Here is a 16,556-nt window from a genome sequence, read left to right as displayed (position 1 = left end):
ATCGGAATCTAGGGATGTACTGTATGGTGATTAACACAATATAATAAAATAAAATTTAAAAAAAAAAAAAAGAAAAGGGGCAAACGATGATAAATGAACATAGACATGAGAGAAAAAATATGCAAGAAGAAATTATAAAAGAGAGTAACACAACAGGCCTTTAAAGCTGTCTTTTATTTTGTCCCTTTTTTTCTGATTTTATATCTGCATTTGGGGGGAGGGGTGCCTCAGACCACTGCCTGTATATTCTCTCAGGGTTTATCTTTTCACACCATACCTGAAAACACAGACAATACAGACACTGATTTTTAAAAGCAAGAAGCAACAGGTCACTGAATTAGATGAAAGCCTTATTATTACACACATCTACAATCATGACTTACTCTTTAAACAGATCAATAGAAATAATCATTTACCTTTCTTCAAAGAGACAGCTGAAATAACTCTAACTTGCTCATGATAGCTCCTGTTTTGCTGACAAGTAATTAGAGATAGTAATGGAACATTTGTGAAAAAATCCATGACTAGGGCTCATGGCCTTGATATGCCTGAACCAATTTCTCAAGTAGATTGCAGGACCCTTTATCAATCCTTCATGGTACTTTTTTTTTTCCCAAAACGCCACTCTTTTTTCCTCAACTACAACTTTTATATCACCCATCAACTCCAAAGCTCATCGTCTTCTTTCCTTCTTCATTAGATTCAGCCCAAATTCCTCAGGGGGATATTAAAGACCTTGCATGATCTGGTCCCACCCTATAACCATTCTTACCCTACTGCTTCCCTATGCCGAGCTCTATGTCAATTACCTCATAGCTCTTCCTTCTCTTAATCAGGAAGTACTCGGCTGCAGGCCCATTTTCTCCAGGAAACACCATATGCAGAGAGAAGAAATTAAACCAAGATGTCTTTATAAAACTGTTAACAATTTTTTTCTTTTAACAGAGAAGGCAGTCCATTGTTTCTTGCCTCTGTATCTTACCAACTTCAAGAAAGTAACAGCATCACTAAGAAAGAACATGACTGCAAGTCTGGGCTAAAAAGTTGGCCAACAGTATTCAAATGTCAGCTCTACCAATTACAAAATTACACTATGACCTGGGGCAAGTTATTTTTCTCTCTGTACCTCAGATTCGTCATCCCCAAAGTTGAGATAACAACTTTACTCATCTCATTGAGTTATGATGAAGATTGCTAGCTGTCAAAATGACTTTTAGGTACTTGACTTTTTTCTAATGAATTTGATGCCATCATCTGGTATAGAAATCTTCAGAATCTACCGTTTTCCTCAGATACCATGTTCCAAAGCAGTATCCTTAACTAAAATTGAGCAATTAAAAATTAAATTAGGGGATTACTTGCTCTGGTGAACATTTATGTACTCATAATAACATAATTTTATGCAGCCATAGTATGTAAACTTTATTGGTATTAAACTTTTAAAATCAACCTGTGATTAAAACATGGAAGGAGTAATGATGAATACTGAAAAAGAATGAAAAAATTATTATATGTGAGAGAAGTGAGGAGGGACAAGTGAGAGAAAGGATTGGTAAAAGGAGTACCATGGTCACTAGGTAGAGTATTTCTATTTGGCAGAGCAGGAGAAAAAAAAAAGGTAAACGAAATTGTTTAAGTCACAAAAATAGCCAACCAATAAAGTAACTGAAAGAGATGTGGGGATGCTCATCCACCATAGAAGAAAATCAAAAGATGATATCAAAAATTGAAAACCAACAGAGTAGTATAGATGCATCATTTAGAGATATGAACGTAACACTAAAACCCTACAAAAAGGATAGTAAAAGAGTTAGAAGTAATTTCCTTAGGAAAGAGGCGGAGAGGGTTAAGAGAAGAAAACATACTTCTTGTACTAGTTCTTTTATACTACTGTGTTTAAAATGGCGTTCATTCAGGGGTGCCTGGGTAGCTCAGTTGTTAAGTGTCTACTTCGGCTCAGGTCGTGATCCCAGGGTTCTGGAATGGAGCCCCGCATCAGGCTCCCCACTCAGCGGGAAGCCTGCTTCTCCTGCTCCCACTCCCCCAGCTTGTATTCCCTCTCTCACTCTCTCTCTCTATCAAATAAATAAATAAAATCTTAAAAAAAACAACGGCGTACATTCAGACTGAGCATGCCTACCAAAAGCAGCTGACCATCTTTCAAAATAAGAGGGTCCTGTTTGGAGAAACTGGCAAGTAGAAGTTCCTGTGATACTACAAAAATATCAGTCTGGGGTTCAAGATTCCCAAGGAGGCCACTGAGGGCACGTATATTGACAAGAAATGTCCCTTTACTGGTAATGTCTCTATTCAAGGGCAGATTCTGTCTGGTGTGGTGACCAACATGAAGATGAAGAAGACCACTGTCATCCACCAGGACTACCTCCACTGTATCCGAAAATACAACTGCTTCAAGAAACACCATGTCTGTGCACCTGTTTGCCTGCTTCAGGGATGTCCAGATTGGTAACGTTGTCCCACTGTGCAAGTGCTGGCCCTTGAGCAAAACTGTGGCGTTTCAACATGCCCAAAGTCATGAAGCGCCCTGGTGCGAAGAAGCAATTCTAGAAATTCTGAGACTAGACATCTACCCACACCCCCAAAGAAAATAAAGTTATTTTCCCAGTCAAAAAGAGAAAAGAGAAAGAAAGAAAGAAAGAAAGAAAGAAAGAAAGAAAGAAAACGCAACTGATAAAAATCTATTCACAATACCAACTAAAACCACCACAAGAATTAACCTGACAAGAAATGAAGATGAACTACACGAAGAAAGAAAACTCTAGGGGCACCTAGGTAGTCCAGTTGGTTAAGCTTCCGACTTTTGGTGTCAGTTCAGGCCATGATTTCTGGGATCAAGCTGTGAGTGGAGCACTGTGTCAGGCTCCATGCTCATCAGGGAGTCTGCTGGAGATTCTCTCTCCTTGTCCTTCTGCCCCTCCCCCCCACTCGTGCACTCATGCGCTCTCGCTCTGTCTCTCAAATAAATCTCTTTAAAAAAAACTCTAAATCTTTACTGACACAAAAAAAGACTTAAAATTTAGTGAATCCTACTATGTTCCTGAAAAGCAGAATTCATTGTCTTAAAGTTAGTGATTCACCTCAGTTATTCCATAATCAATGCAATTTCATAATCAATGAAATTCCAATTTTTAAAAAAAATCCAAACAGAATTACTCTGGGGACTATTCAGGCTATTTCTAAAATTTATCTAGAACAGAAAATACATGAAAAGAGCACAAAAATGTAATGAGAACAATGATAAAGAACTTGCCCTACTAGATTGTTCAGAACTAGGCTAATTGAGCTATGAAACAGAATAAAGTACACGGTATCATGAGCTTCACCTTGTTCATTAAATAGGGAAATAGTAATTTTTAACAAAGTTAAAATACCAAGATATGGCCACTGACCTCCCTACTCTGTTATATTTGGACTGATTATGCAAGCAACATGACACCATTCAAATCAATGTCATAATACCCTTAAAAAGTTTGAGTTGGAGTGCTCTGAGCTTCTTGGGGAAAATATTTCTTCTTCTCTGTAGAAGAAAAACAGAGGGGTACCTGGGTGGCTCAGTCAGTTAAGTGGCTGCCTTCACCACAGGCCATGATCCCAGGGTCCTGGGATCGAGTCCTGCATCTGGCTCCCTACTTGACGGGGATCCTGTTTCTCCTTCTCCCCCTCCCTTGTGCTCTCTCTCTCTCTCTCTCATTTTTTCTCTCTCTCTCTCAAACAAGTAAATAAAATCTTGAAAAAAAGAAAAACAGAGCTCATCATAATCAGGCAAAATTCTGCCTAATAAAAAGAGGTTGTAAACTTAGAGCAGAAATGTTAAATTTCACATCAGGTAATTACCTACTTGTAGCTAATGTATTCCAATTGCAAGATAGTAATTGGATAAAATGTGCATACAGAGGAAGACGCAGTGTGAATTTTAGGGCAGCTTTGATCAGGGGCAAAGGACACCAATGTAAACTTCAGAGTCCAATATTTTCTCATGAAAAGGTGAAAAGTCTAAGCTAAGAAACTTGAGACCATTGTACTTTCACCTATTTACTGCAAGAGCTTTCTGGTCTCCCTTGCTCTAGTCTCATCCTTCCCCTCAGTCTCTAACCTGTTGTCAGAGATCTTTATGAAATTCAAATCAGATTAATCTCTCCCCAGCTTAAAAACTTCTCCTTTGCGGGGCGCCTGGGTGGCACAGCGGTTAAGCGTCTGCCTTCGGCTCAGGGCGTGATCCCGGCGTTATGGGATCGAGCCCCACATCAGGCTCCTCCACTATGAGCCTGCTTCTTCCTCTCCCACTCCCCCTGCTGTGTTCCCTCTCTCGCTGGCTGTCTCTATCTCTGTCGAATAAATAAATAAAATCTTTAAAAAAACAACAACAACAAAAAAAAAACTTCTCCTTTGGGTAGAGGGAAGAGGGGGACAGGGAGAGATAATGTCCAAATTTCTTAGCCTGGATTATGAGGTCTTTATTCTAATACCCGGCCCTTGCCTACTTCATCTTCAATCCTTGCTTATCTACCAGATATAATCCTTCTTATTTTTCAAGGCTTAACTCAAATGTTACCTCCAGAAATCCTTTGCTTACTTCTCCACACTCAAGCTACCACTGGAATGTTCTCTATGACAGTGTTACCATAATTACAGTGATAGAAGTATGTCTGCACTATACTATGCATTATTTTTAAAAAAGGTTAATACTTTTATTCACTTTCATATCCCCCACCAGCACTTTGTATATAAGCATTCAACATATCTTTGACTGTACCAATTAATTATTAACAGTTATGGATTCCATGAGAAACTCTCATTTTCCCCTCCCTTGTACAAAGAATTCAAATGACATAAAGCGAGAACTCACAAGTATCTAAAATGCTTAGCATCTCCTAAAAGCAAAAATCTGTATCATTAAAAAGAGTAGGTCCAGCCATCATGATCTGGGAATTGGAGGGCTCAATTCCAGCTACAAATGTACTTCGTATCTTAGAGAAAAATGTGCAGCCTATTTTTTTGTTCTCCTTAAAAGAGTCAGGTGGCCATCGTTTCTTCCTGCTCTAGAAATCTAGGACTCACTCCTACATTGACATCAGCATAAGGCATTTAATACACAGTGTGCACACTGCTGTCATGTAGGTTATACTAAGCCAAGGGGAAAATTAGTAGCAGATGCTACCAAGGTTCTAGGTCAAAGTGTTTTTTATTTGCACTCTAGAACAAATACAATTTCTCTTCAATTAAAGTAGATGAAATGTGCATTACCCTTATTTCTAGAATTATACCATCTTACATTTCTGGGGTCCTTCCATCTTCCAAATGCTTTCAGAGGCATTATGCCAGTAATTCTTATAACAACCTTGTGAAGTAAGGAGTAGTATCAGCTCTTGTTGCTAAAAGGGAGGTTGGGGTTCATAGACAGAACAAGATTATAAAAACATTCACCTTACATGCCTAAAGCTTCCTCGGACTTCTGTTTTTGTGTTGCAATTTAAATACCTCACAGATTTGAGCGTTGTAAGAATCACTGAGATGACTTCCAACTCAGAGGCTTAGCACATTATACTAAAATTTGAGGCTAATAATATTTTCCTAAGTATATGCATAAATACACAACGTAGGAACAAACATGAGTTTTACACTTAATATACAGTTTTAAGACTAGGGATATACCATCAAAATTCGGGTTTCTTTGGTCTTTCTGGTTCTGAATGAACATTTTTCAACTTCATAGCCCCATCAACTGAAACCACTTCCACTAACATTGTTTAATAATAAATACAACTCAGATTTGATGAAAATTAGAATCTACTAATTTTATACACACTGAAATGGAATTGCTCTGTATAATTTAAGATATTTCACTTATAACTGTTCTGGAATTCAGAAGAAAGATTTCTTTTAAAATAGTCTTGCCATCCACTAAAATTAATACCAAGATGGGCAGTCAGTAAAGAAAATTTTTCACTTAGCAAAATGAATCATTAAAACAATTGAAAATAAGTAAAATATGAAATATATGCTCATGAAAAAAATCTGATAAGACCATCTGTACATGAAAACATCTTCCCTGAAATAAGACACCTTACATTCATATTCATCCACATTGAAAGCTTATATGATTAGAAAAATTCATTCAAATTGCCATAATGCTTCAGCTTAACTTTAATTCAATCTTAAAGATTACTTATATGGTAAAAGTAATGGAAATCATTTTCATCATTATTTCTGTGATGTGCAAAGACAGACAATCCTAATAATATGCTATGCATTTCAACTTACTCCTGTATTCAGCATACAAAAGTTTCCAAGCATATTAAGACAAAACTCTAAATGGAAAATCCTTCCGACAAACTGCATATCGAGTTAACCAAATCCCCCAAGTCCTACCCTATTTCTATATAAAAGGTCCTTCCCAGGCTTAGAAAACTCAGTTGTGCTCCGGAAATCTCATCCATGGTCTAATTTATATTTAGAATAAAAAGCAGGCATCAGTGCTGGAACTGTGAACCTGACACATTGAAGCTGATACCATAAACTAGCAACAGTCTCAAGACAGGCTCTCACATGGAGCACTGACATGATAAAGTTACATCTGAGTAGACGCACATGAATAATCTGAAATGACAGACGAATTCCAGTTGGAAGACAAGTTTCCAAGACATTTCTTGACATGTCATTTATTCTGTCTGACCAGGCAGGCATATTTCTTGTAATTCAAGAACAATCCCCATGTATTTTAAATTTCTAATCTCCTAACTCATACTTTCAAATGTTTCTCTCACGCTACAGGAGCTGACAGATTCAAAGAACATGATATGTGGATTCTGCCTCCATTTTATCTATGCTGAATACTTACACCATGTCATTTTATAAAGCTAATTATTTTCACTCTACATGACTCTCTTTAACTGATACAAATGGGGAATCATTCTGTCCAGATTATAGTAGGAAGTTAAAATACAGCTTTACTCATTATTCAAACTGAGGAAGATTTGAGATGTTTAAATTAAAACTCACTGTTCATAGGTGTCAGACAAATACAATTTTTAAGCATATCTACATCCTTGGCTAGTAACCTAAAAATATAATGGTTTTGTCACTGACCACTTTATTACAATGCCCTTCCGATTCATCAACATGCAAATTTTACTGTTACAGAAGTATAGATTTGCAAGAAAAAAAAAACCAACACTTTGCCTCATCAAAAATACTTTACCTTTTCATCTCCTATTGAAATAGAATCTCAAATATGTTGTCAAGAGTTCAAATAAATATTTAAATAATATTTAACAAAACATAAAATAAATTAAGAAATGTATCCCATCTTTCACTAGAACTATTCCACTTACCTTAAAATTAGTAGTATGACTCTTACCTTTTTCTGGACTTAAGTTTTTATACACTTCAAGGTCTGCCATTAAATTTACTATTGTTACACATTATTGGCAAGAGCAGTCAAATTTCTCTCTAAAGGCAAAGCCTTTTTCTGATACACATCTCCAAAAAGGAAAAGAAAAAAAAAAGGCAAAGAAATCCTCAGCAGCCCCAAGAACTTGGCTCATGCTGCCCTTTATGGCATGATGAGATCTTCACAATTCAGGCTTTACAGTGTGGAGAAAACAAATCCGTGAGCTATGATTATAGAACTTTGTCCCAAAGTGCAAAGCACAGGCAGATAGGAGCACTGCACGCATCTGCTCCAGGGCTGCCGCGATTGTGGGAATGCAGGCGCTGGGGCTACTTTGGGTATGAGACATGAATGCTTAGTGCAGGGCTTAAAACCCTCCAGGCATTATGCACATTTAATGTCTGGGAAGTGCCCCTCTTTAGCCTTCAAAGAAACGCTCCTCACCTACAGAGGCCATTGAGAAACACTGATTACCATGGTAGTGACGCAGGCTGAATGCAGAAAAGGAACACGCGCACACACACAGAGACACACAGAGGCGCGCACACAGACTCGCACACTCTCGGAAGCGAACATCACTCCACTGGAGGCAAAAACAAGCCATTAAAAAATAAGCTATCTGTGGTCCTCTACGCTGCACACTACTTTCGTGCCAGTCAGGGTAAGCACATATTCTTGACAGCGTTGAAGCTTTTCCTCTGTCCTTATTCCACACACAAACATAGCCATGATTACAGAAGACACTGCAATGTTTCCAATTTAGAATGAAAGAGGTTACAGTTTCTAAATACTTGGGCAGCGATGGCTACTTCTCAGGTAAAAATCACATCCCTGTGGGCAAGTTAAGTAGCAAGAATGGGTCTGAAAAAGCCAGTTTTTAGTGAATGAACCAGCATATTATTAAAATTAAAATTCCCTAAAACATACATAACCATTTATTTGCATGTTTTATCAATTTCTTTACAGAGATAGGTAGACAGACAAAGAGGCAGGGCAGGTCTTTCACAAGCAATTTACTGTAGTCTTGCATTTAAGAGTTGTAACTAAGTCTCTCCATCCTGAGCATTAACTCCCTTCCTCCCAGAATTCTCTAGTATCAGTGCCTCTTGCCATTTTCTTCTCCCTGGTTTCTGCTGAAGCCCCTAAGACTCCCAGCACTACCCATTTATTCTGTAAATGTCAGCATTAACCCCTCTACTCCACTCCCACCAGGACCACCCAGCCCTGATCACTAACCCATCCCTCTCCCTTGAGGTATCATGCTCTACCCTTAAACCCTCCGAAAAATCTGAATGTCAAAGATGTGTGTGAGTACACATAATTAGGATATCCTTCTTGCAAGACTGCATCAGACCTATGTCTATGTCTGACATACACACACACAAACACACAACTACACAAAATAGCAGTTAAGAGTTTAGGAGCCCAGGACGCCTGGGTGGCTCAGTTGGTTAAGCATCTGCTTTCAGCTCAGATCATGATCCCAGGGTCCTAGGATTGAGTCCCTCATTGGGCTCCTTGCTTGGCAGGGAGCCTGCTTCTCCCTCTGCCTTCCACTCCCCCTCTACCTGGGTTCAAATTCTGACTCTGCCACCAACCATCTGTGTGACCTGGGGCAAGTTACTTACATGGTCTGATGCTTGGTTTCCTTATTTGTACAACAGGCATAATAATAGTCCCGACTTCAAATGTTATTGCAAGAATTTAATATGCATAAAGTACTTAGAATCAGTTATTTTGTATTATCATTATCATACAATGGTTATTAGTCTTGAAATCCTTTACATCAACCTAGAAATGCAGTGGAGTTCATTGTTTAATCTGAATGAACCAGTACTTTAAATGTAGAGTGGTACCCCCAAATTTGAGGTATCTCAGAAATACCCACTCCTGTTAAATAATTCAAACAATTAATACTCCCAGATAATCTTATACAAAAAGACGCTAATGTTCCCAAAACACAGAACTGGTGCCAAATGGGGGGTTTCTAGTTCCTCTGACTTGCCAGAACCCAAGCTACCTGAAAAGCAAAAGGCATCTTTAGGTCAATTTCTCACTCAGTCCAGAATAGAGATGGAGACCAAAGTGCTCCTAAGGGAGACTGGCAAACTTCCCCTTCCCTTTTCTTCCAAAGATTCCCCACCACAATCCTGGGGGAATCAGGAGAGAGGGAGGGAGCAAACCGCTCCTGCCCCTCCTCATCCACAGGGAGTCTTCTTCCAGTAGGTTCTTCATGCGTCTTGCCCTCTAGCGCTCAAAGCTCTCCAGGCTCCCTAAAAAGGCTGACCTCTGGCTCAAAGATGAAGCCCAACACCACAGCAATGGGCAGTGCCTCAGGTTTATCCTGAATGGCAGGGTGAGCAAGCAGGCGGGCGAGCCTTTAGAAAGCAGGCATGGCCCCTGAGTAATGCATTTGACCACCAAGGAAAACTCATGGATTTTTGAGAGTCCAGAAATATCTACACTTTATTAAATATCCAATTCTTCAGCAGCAGCTAATAATTCTCTACGCAGCCCATTGGAAAGACTCATACTGAAACACCTATTCTAGGGTCAGCACGTTGCCCAAGGTACTCCCTAGATGACTGACACGTTGCCCCTAGGACCTCCCCAGAGTTCTCCCAGCAGAAGGTCAGGTATAATGTCAAGTCTAGGTCAATGGGCTTTCAGGGTCAGTGGTGCTTCCTTTGACTGGGTCACCTCAACAACCACACAATTTCTTACCTGAAATCCTCATTTGAAAAGATTGGGCTTTTTCCAGAGTAGTTCCAACACAGTACTTGGCAATATAATAGGTATCTCATAACCCTCATTAGCTGTCTCTACTGTTAACCATTAGATCTAATAGGGAATTATCTTCCACCAATCAGGTGAAAGAGAAAAGTGTCTCCGAGTTCAGCTTGTCAATTTACAATGAGTGAAGGACTTTAAACCCCATCTGACAACAATTTCCTCACCTTTCACACCTGAGTTCTACTTCTGATTTCTCACTGACACGTCACAGAGTAACTGGCTACAGCACGGGCTTCAGAGTCAGAGGGAAGAAAACCTAAGTCCCAGCTTTGTCCTTCCTTCACTGCATGATCTTGGAGAAGTTATGGGTAGGGTGGCCAGATAACACAGAACGCCCGGTTAAGTCTGAATTTCAGATAAACTACAAAGAATTTTGTAGTGTATGCCCCATGCAATATTTCCTGCACTTTTGTTAAATCTGACAGCCCAACTGAAGGGGCCTCTCTGAGCCCAAATAGTCTCATGCGGAGACTGCAGGACCCACCTCGTAGGGTATTTCTGAAGAGTAAATGAGCTAGTACAGGCCAAGAGCACCTCCCAGTGCCTGCACAAACAGGTCTTCAATATCCAGAGGTAAGCGAACAGCCACTCCAGTCACCGGTTGGATAGAACTTTATTTAATCAGGTCATATGCTGAAAAGGTGATACACTGTACAGTCTCCACACATACCTCAATCTCACCAGTCACATAATTCCAAATTGAGACCAACTCAGAGGGACAGCGTGGCATGTATCTGCCCCAAGACCCCCAAGTCCAATTAAAAAACCTACTGACACAAACATGGGAGCCACATTGCTTTGCAAGGTAATTATGAAAGCTACCATTTACCAAACACCGGAAACACTACCTTCTCTTAATCTTTATGAAAATCCTGCAAGGGGATATATTAGTACTTATATTTTCAATTTAGGTAAGGAAACAGATTCGCGTTGGCCGAGATGGCCAAGACTCCACAGCTGTGCTAGAACCAGGCAGCCAAGCCAAGCTAACTCCAGGTCCAGATCCTTCCCACCGGCTCCACGCTCCAGGTTATGAAAACCATCTACAAGATTGCAGGCTGAACTTCAGAATTCCTCACTCTTCCCAGTTAGAGAATATTCCCACAATGGCAGAAGCGTTAGGGCCTCTGGCTTGGGAACACAGAGATGCTGAATAAGTAAAATCATCTGGAAAACCGTAATCTCAAACTAGCCATCCAATTTTCAAAGCACAGTCACAGTCTTCTGTGCATTCCAAGTAGTTCAAAAGCCCGTGGAGAGCAGCAGTAACTTCGGGGTGAAAAAGAGCCTCTGGGTGGTGCCCAACCACACCCTTCCAGACCCTGTCCTCTGGCCCTTTACTCAAAGCGCCTAGGTAATTTAGTGAGAGGTTGATTCCACAGGACCTTTCACACACTGCTGATAAATTGTACATTAAGAGCATAAATTTTAATAAAGCCATAAGAAATATAAAAACGGGGGCGCCTGGGTGGCTCAGTCGGTTAAGAGGCTGCCTTCGGCTCAGGTCATGGTCCCAGAGTCCTGGGATCCAGCACCACACTGGGCTCCTTGCTCAGCGGGGAGGCTGCTTCCCCTCTGCCTCTGCCCCTCCCCCCTGCCCATGTGCGCATGCGCTCCCGTGCTCTCTCTTTCTCTCTCTCTCTCTCTCTCTCTCTCTCTCTCTCTCTCTCTCGCGCGCGCACGCGCGCACTAGCTCTCTGTGTCAAATAAATAAATAAAATCCTAAAAAAAAGAAATATAAAAATGTACATACAAGAATATTTCATTAGCGCTAGTTATTAAAATAACTGCCAACAATCCAGATGCCAATCAACGAGGGAATGATTAATAAAATATGCATTCATATTTTAGAATACTATCTAGCCATGAACAATGTTCGAGACATTGCCATTACCTGGGAAATGTGTGACATACTATACGAAGAAAGGATACAAACTAACTATACAATGTGATTTTAATTATGTAAAATATGTGTATAGAAACAGAATGACTAGAAAAATATATGAAAAAGATTAACAGTGAAATCTCTAGGTATTTTTCTTTTCTTCTGAAATTTAACTATATTTTACTTTTTTAGAATGAGCATTTACTTCTTTTATTCAGGAAAAAAACATTTTTTAAAGTCTAGTCAGTTTAGTAATTCTCAACTAGGGAGGAAATAACCCTTCCCATTGGAGTATTGAAACGATGGAGAATTTTCTTTGAGAATTACTGATATTTATGAGGTACAGACTATATTTCAGACACCTCTCCTAGCATTGCACACACCTTATTTAATCCTTACAATGCCTGTGAGTGAATTAAGTATAATCCTTTTTCTAGTTTCAGATGTGGAAACTGAGGCAGGAAAAAGTCAAGTAACTCCCTTGAGCTGGCCCAGCAAATGAGAGATAGACCTGAGATCTGAATCCCCACAGTCTGTCTTCAGGGCCAGCGCTCTTCACCAGATAAGGTAGTCTGGAGATCTTGAGCGTGTCATTTATATCCTGCAATCGATTTTTTCATCTGAAAGGCTCAATCAAGAGCAACAAAGATAACTCTGTTGAGCTTAATTCCTTTCATGAAACTTCACTGTGCACTCAACTACACAGGAAACCCCAGATCCTCAAAATACTCTAGCAAAACCCCAATGTAACTACACTGACAGATGAAACCCCAACAAGAATCCTACACATACATACAAATCCAAGAGCTGGATTTCAGGAGATTCCCAAGTGGACGCTCCAGGGAGACACCTGCTCTCAGGATGAGTGAGCCATTGGCTTTCATAAGACGGGGTATCCACCTGCCCACGGCGGCGATGTTTTGTCTGAGCCTCCCTTCTTCAGCCCAAGCTGGTTCAGGTCATCCTGGGGACACTGGGCACCAGTCCTTCATCAAAATCCATGACCACTCGGGGCTACCTGTACTTGCTGGCCCTCCCGAGCAGCGTCTGGCCCTGAAGTAGGCGCAGCACCACGCAATTATGTGGTCCATGTGAATCACAGAGAAGAAAGAACAGCTCGCTGAAGGGTAGAGACTCTTGCCCCCGTGTGTCTGTGGGACAGCGCCGGAAATCTGCTCTCAGTGTATATTTACAGTGGACTCAACTCACTAAAGGAAGGCTGCTGCCGTCATTGCAGATTTGGGGTCAAATGGATTACAGACTCATGTATCACCTCAGGCAAACCAGCGCGGTACACACCTACAGCCTGTTCATCACCAACGCAGTTAAGGAAACCACTGCTACATGAAGCTCCGAAACCCCTGTCAGGACTACCCCAGAAAATTGCTAGAACTTTTGCATCGAGCGCCACGGAACAAAATGGAACACTACCGTGAGTTCATTTTCAAGGAAAAAGTTAAGCGCTCCTCAAAGGTGTATGCAACGTACTTAAATGCTCCATGGCAGAAATCAGGATAACCTCGCCACTCCTGCGTGGTCCTTTATATTCCACCCCTTACAAAGTGCTCTCAGGAACAGATGCCCCCGTGAACCTGACAACAGCTATATGAAGCGGCAGGGGCACCAAGATCATCTTGCCTTCACAGATGAGGAAGCTGAGCCTCAGAGACTCTTCATGATTGCCCAAGATCACAAAGCTAACAGTGCAGGGGGTGGGGGTTACCGGAAACTGGGCTTTCCAATCCAAACAGTGTTCTTCCCAAGTACTATGTACACACGCTTAACCTTATTGCCAAAGAACTAACTGCTAGACGACAGGAATACAACCAGAACTGTAAACCCAGTGTACTACAAAAATGTCACCTGAACTAACGATGTGCTGTATGGTGACTAACATAACATTAGGGGAAAAAAAATGTCACCTGGGAGCCGAGAAAGAGCTGGAGGAATGCAGGTTTCTATCCAATGACTGCTAAACTGTGCTGAGAATGGCGAAAACAAGGGCTCTATCTGGACAACAGGCTCACTGTGGCTGTTTATGCATCACTGGAGAGAGAGAACTACGTATTCCAATGATATGGAACATGTCCTATAACTCACACATGCTTGTCAAATAAACCAGTTGGGCCTCCTCCTTCATTAAAAACTTGACATGCATCAGTAGGCAGTAATTGCTACACATTTTTAAGCATCTGAATCCCAAAACAAACTAAGCATTACCCATATTAAATATTGCTATGTTCCACAGGACAAGCATGAGCCACCCTTTGGCCCAACTGCCTCTTTGAAATGATGGTTCCTTGATGATTTATTGATCTCCCCTTCAAGACTCTTGGCGTTAAAATTAAAAGTTCTCATTTTTTTTAAAAAGATGACTATCGGTCATGTCACTTTAAATTTTATAGGTTAGCATAAACTTTTACAAGGCACATCACTATCAGTTTGATGAAGATGTCAGTAGGTTCCAAATAAAATCCTTGGTCGGCTCAGAGCTTGATGTCAGCTTGAGCTATCCACACAAAACAATGGAGACCTCACGGGCAAAATTTTATGCACAGGCCCTGTTATAAACCCAGGAGCTCGCCGCCAGTGAATACTTACAGCACTCGAAATGCTTTCAGTAGAGACTTGGAAAATGTGAAAATTCAATTGACATTTGAGTTGCGTGAACTCATATCCAGATATAAATAAAGGTACCCAGACTTTATAAATCAATATCAATTGGTTTAGGTATCTACCATCAGTTCTAATCAGTGTTAATTATAACATCAACAGAGGAGAATTAACCAGAGATAGGTAGGCACATGGGAATCTCTAATAGTTGTTGACAATGACATATATTAAAACAAGTATCTTCTCTCGGGGCTGAAGCTTTAATTAAATACTCAAAACTTAAGGGGTGACACATTCCAACTCCCCCACAGCACTCAGGAGGCATTTGTACCCTTGAACGGAGCAGCCCCTTTACCTCCCCACTCGGCAGGAGGGGCTGGACAGATGGAGCCTAAGAGTCCAGAAAAAACCCGAAGTACTTGTTCTCTCCAGCACTCCAGCTAGAGCAGGGCTGTTTGCTTATGTAATAACTGTGCTTCTCCATAGCTGGTATTTTCATGGAGGGCATTTTACATGCCTTGATCTGACATCTCTGGGTTTAATAAAAAAAGTAAATGATATTATCTGCCCAGGCATGGCTTGGTTTACAGTCAGTTAAATAGGGATTACACTGTGTGCATTCCAATGGGAGGCACGTGTGGTTATCATAAAGCAAACCCCCTTATCTGGTAATCCTGAAGCCCAGAACACTGCATACACAGATTGGTCCCACGAGGAGTGCAAACATGAAGATAACAATGGGAGAGAAGAGTGGGGGAAAGGGGAGAAGGAGATTCTAGATTATGAGACAACCTCCCTCTAAACAAAGCTTTGCTGAGTGCAGAGTGGAGAACAGCTCACAGCCCCGACTGCAGTCAGGAGCCACAACAGCTCAGGCCAAAGAGCCAGCAGCCGCATCTCCGGAAAGTCTCCCAGGCCGGCCGAAGCCAAGGCCTGGCTAAGGAGGGACCAAACTGCAAGGCTCGTCCTACACAGAAAGCCAACCCCAGCCCAGCAGACTTCAGGGCTGTTTGCCTTTGTGCAGCTGATCAAAGACTCTCCTGGGAAGGGGAGGTGGGCTTTGGGGAGAACTGGGTGGCCGTAAATGCCCTGAGGAACAGGAAGGAGATGGGCTCCTCTGAAAATCTAATCCTGTAGTATCTGGGGAGGACATTATAGTAACAAAAGATGACCTTTAGGGCAAGGTAACCTTAAATGACCTAGACAGGGAGATATCAGCCCTCTTTCTGGAAGAAAACCAAGGAAAAGGATGGTAATGATTCCTCTGGTAACAATTTATTTTTTTTTTAAAGATTTTATTTATTTATCTGACAGAGACAGCGAGAGAGGGAACACAAGTAGGGGGAGAGGGAGAGGGAGAAGCAGGCTTCCCGATGAGCGGGGAGCCCGATGTGGGGCTCGATCCCAGGACCCTGGGATCATGACCTGAGCTGAAGGCCACCCAGGCGCCCTGCCTCTGGTAACAATTCTCACTATGTCCCAGAGCGAGTACTATCACAACACCTAAATTACTCTGCAGAAATGAAGAGTCAAGTCCTTTGTCACTTTCTGGATGAGACAGAGTGGTCATCGTCCGCGACTCCAATAGTGCATTTTCCACATCCTCCTTTGAAAGGGCCTCTTCCCCAAGTCAAGTGACTGCTTCTTTAGCCTTTCTCCTCATCTTTTTTTTTTTTTAAAGATTTTATTTATTTATTTGACAGAGAGAGAGACAGCCAGCGAGAGAGGGAACAAAGCAGGGGAGAGGAAGAAGCAGGCTCCCAGCCGAGGAGCCCGATGTGGGACTCGATCCCGCAACACCGGGATCACGCCCTGAGCCGAAGGCAGACGCTTAACGACTGTGCCACCCAGGCG

At 41.4% G+C, this 16,556-nt stretch overlaps 1 protein-coding gene and 1 pseudogene across 8 annotated transcripts in view; one reads left to right on the top strand and one right to left on the bottom strand.

Annotated features, from left to right (window-relative positions):
* LOC109490629 overlaps positions 1-2,577 on the top strand; it is a 10,119-nt pseudogene extending 7,542 nt beyond the window's left edge.
* Positions 1-16,556, bottom strand: part of PLCH1 (phospholipase C eta 1) — a 209,147-nt gene that overhangs the window by 141,276 nt on the left and 51,315 nt on the right. The gene's annotated exons all lie outside the window — the stretch shown is intronic.

Source organism: Ailuropoda melanoleuca, chromosome 1 (genome assembly GCF_002007445.2).
Source record: "Ailuropoda melanoleuca isolate Jingjing chromosome 1, ASM200744v2, whole genome shotgun sequence".
NCBI classification, from domain to species: domain Eukaryota; kingdom Metazoa; phylum Chordata; class Mammalia; order Carnivora; family Ursidae; genus Ailuropoda; species Ailuropoda melanoleuca.
Note: the sequence above shows the minus strand (reverse complement) of the source record. Positions and strands in the feature narration are given on the sequence as shown.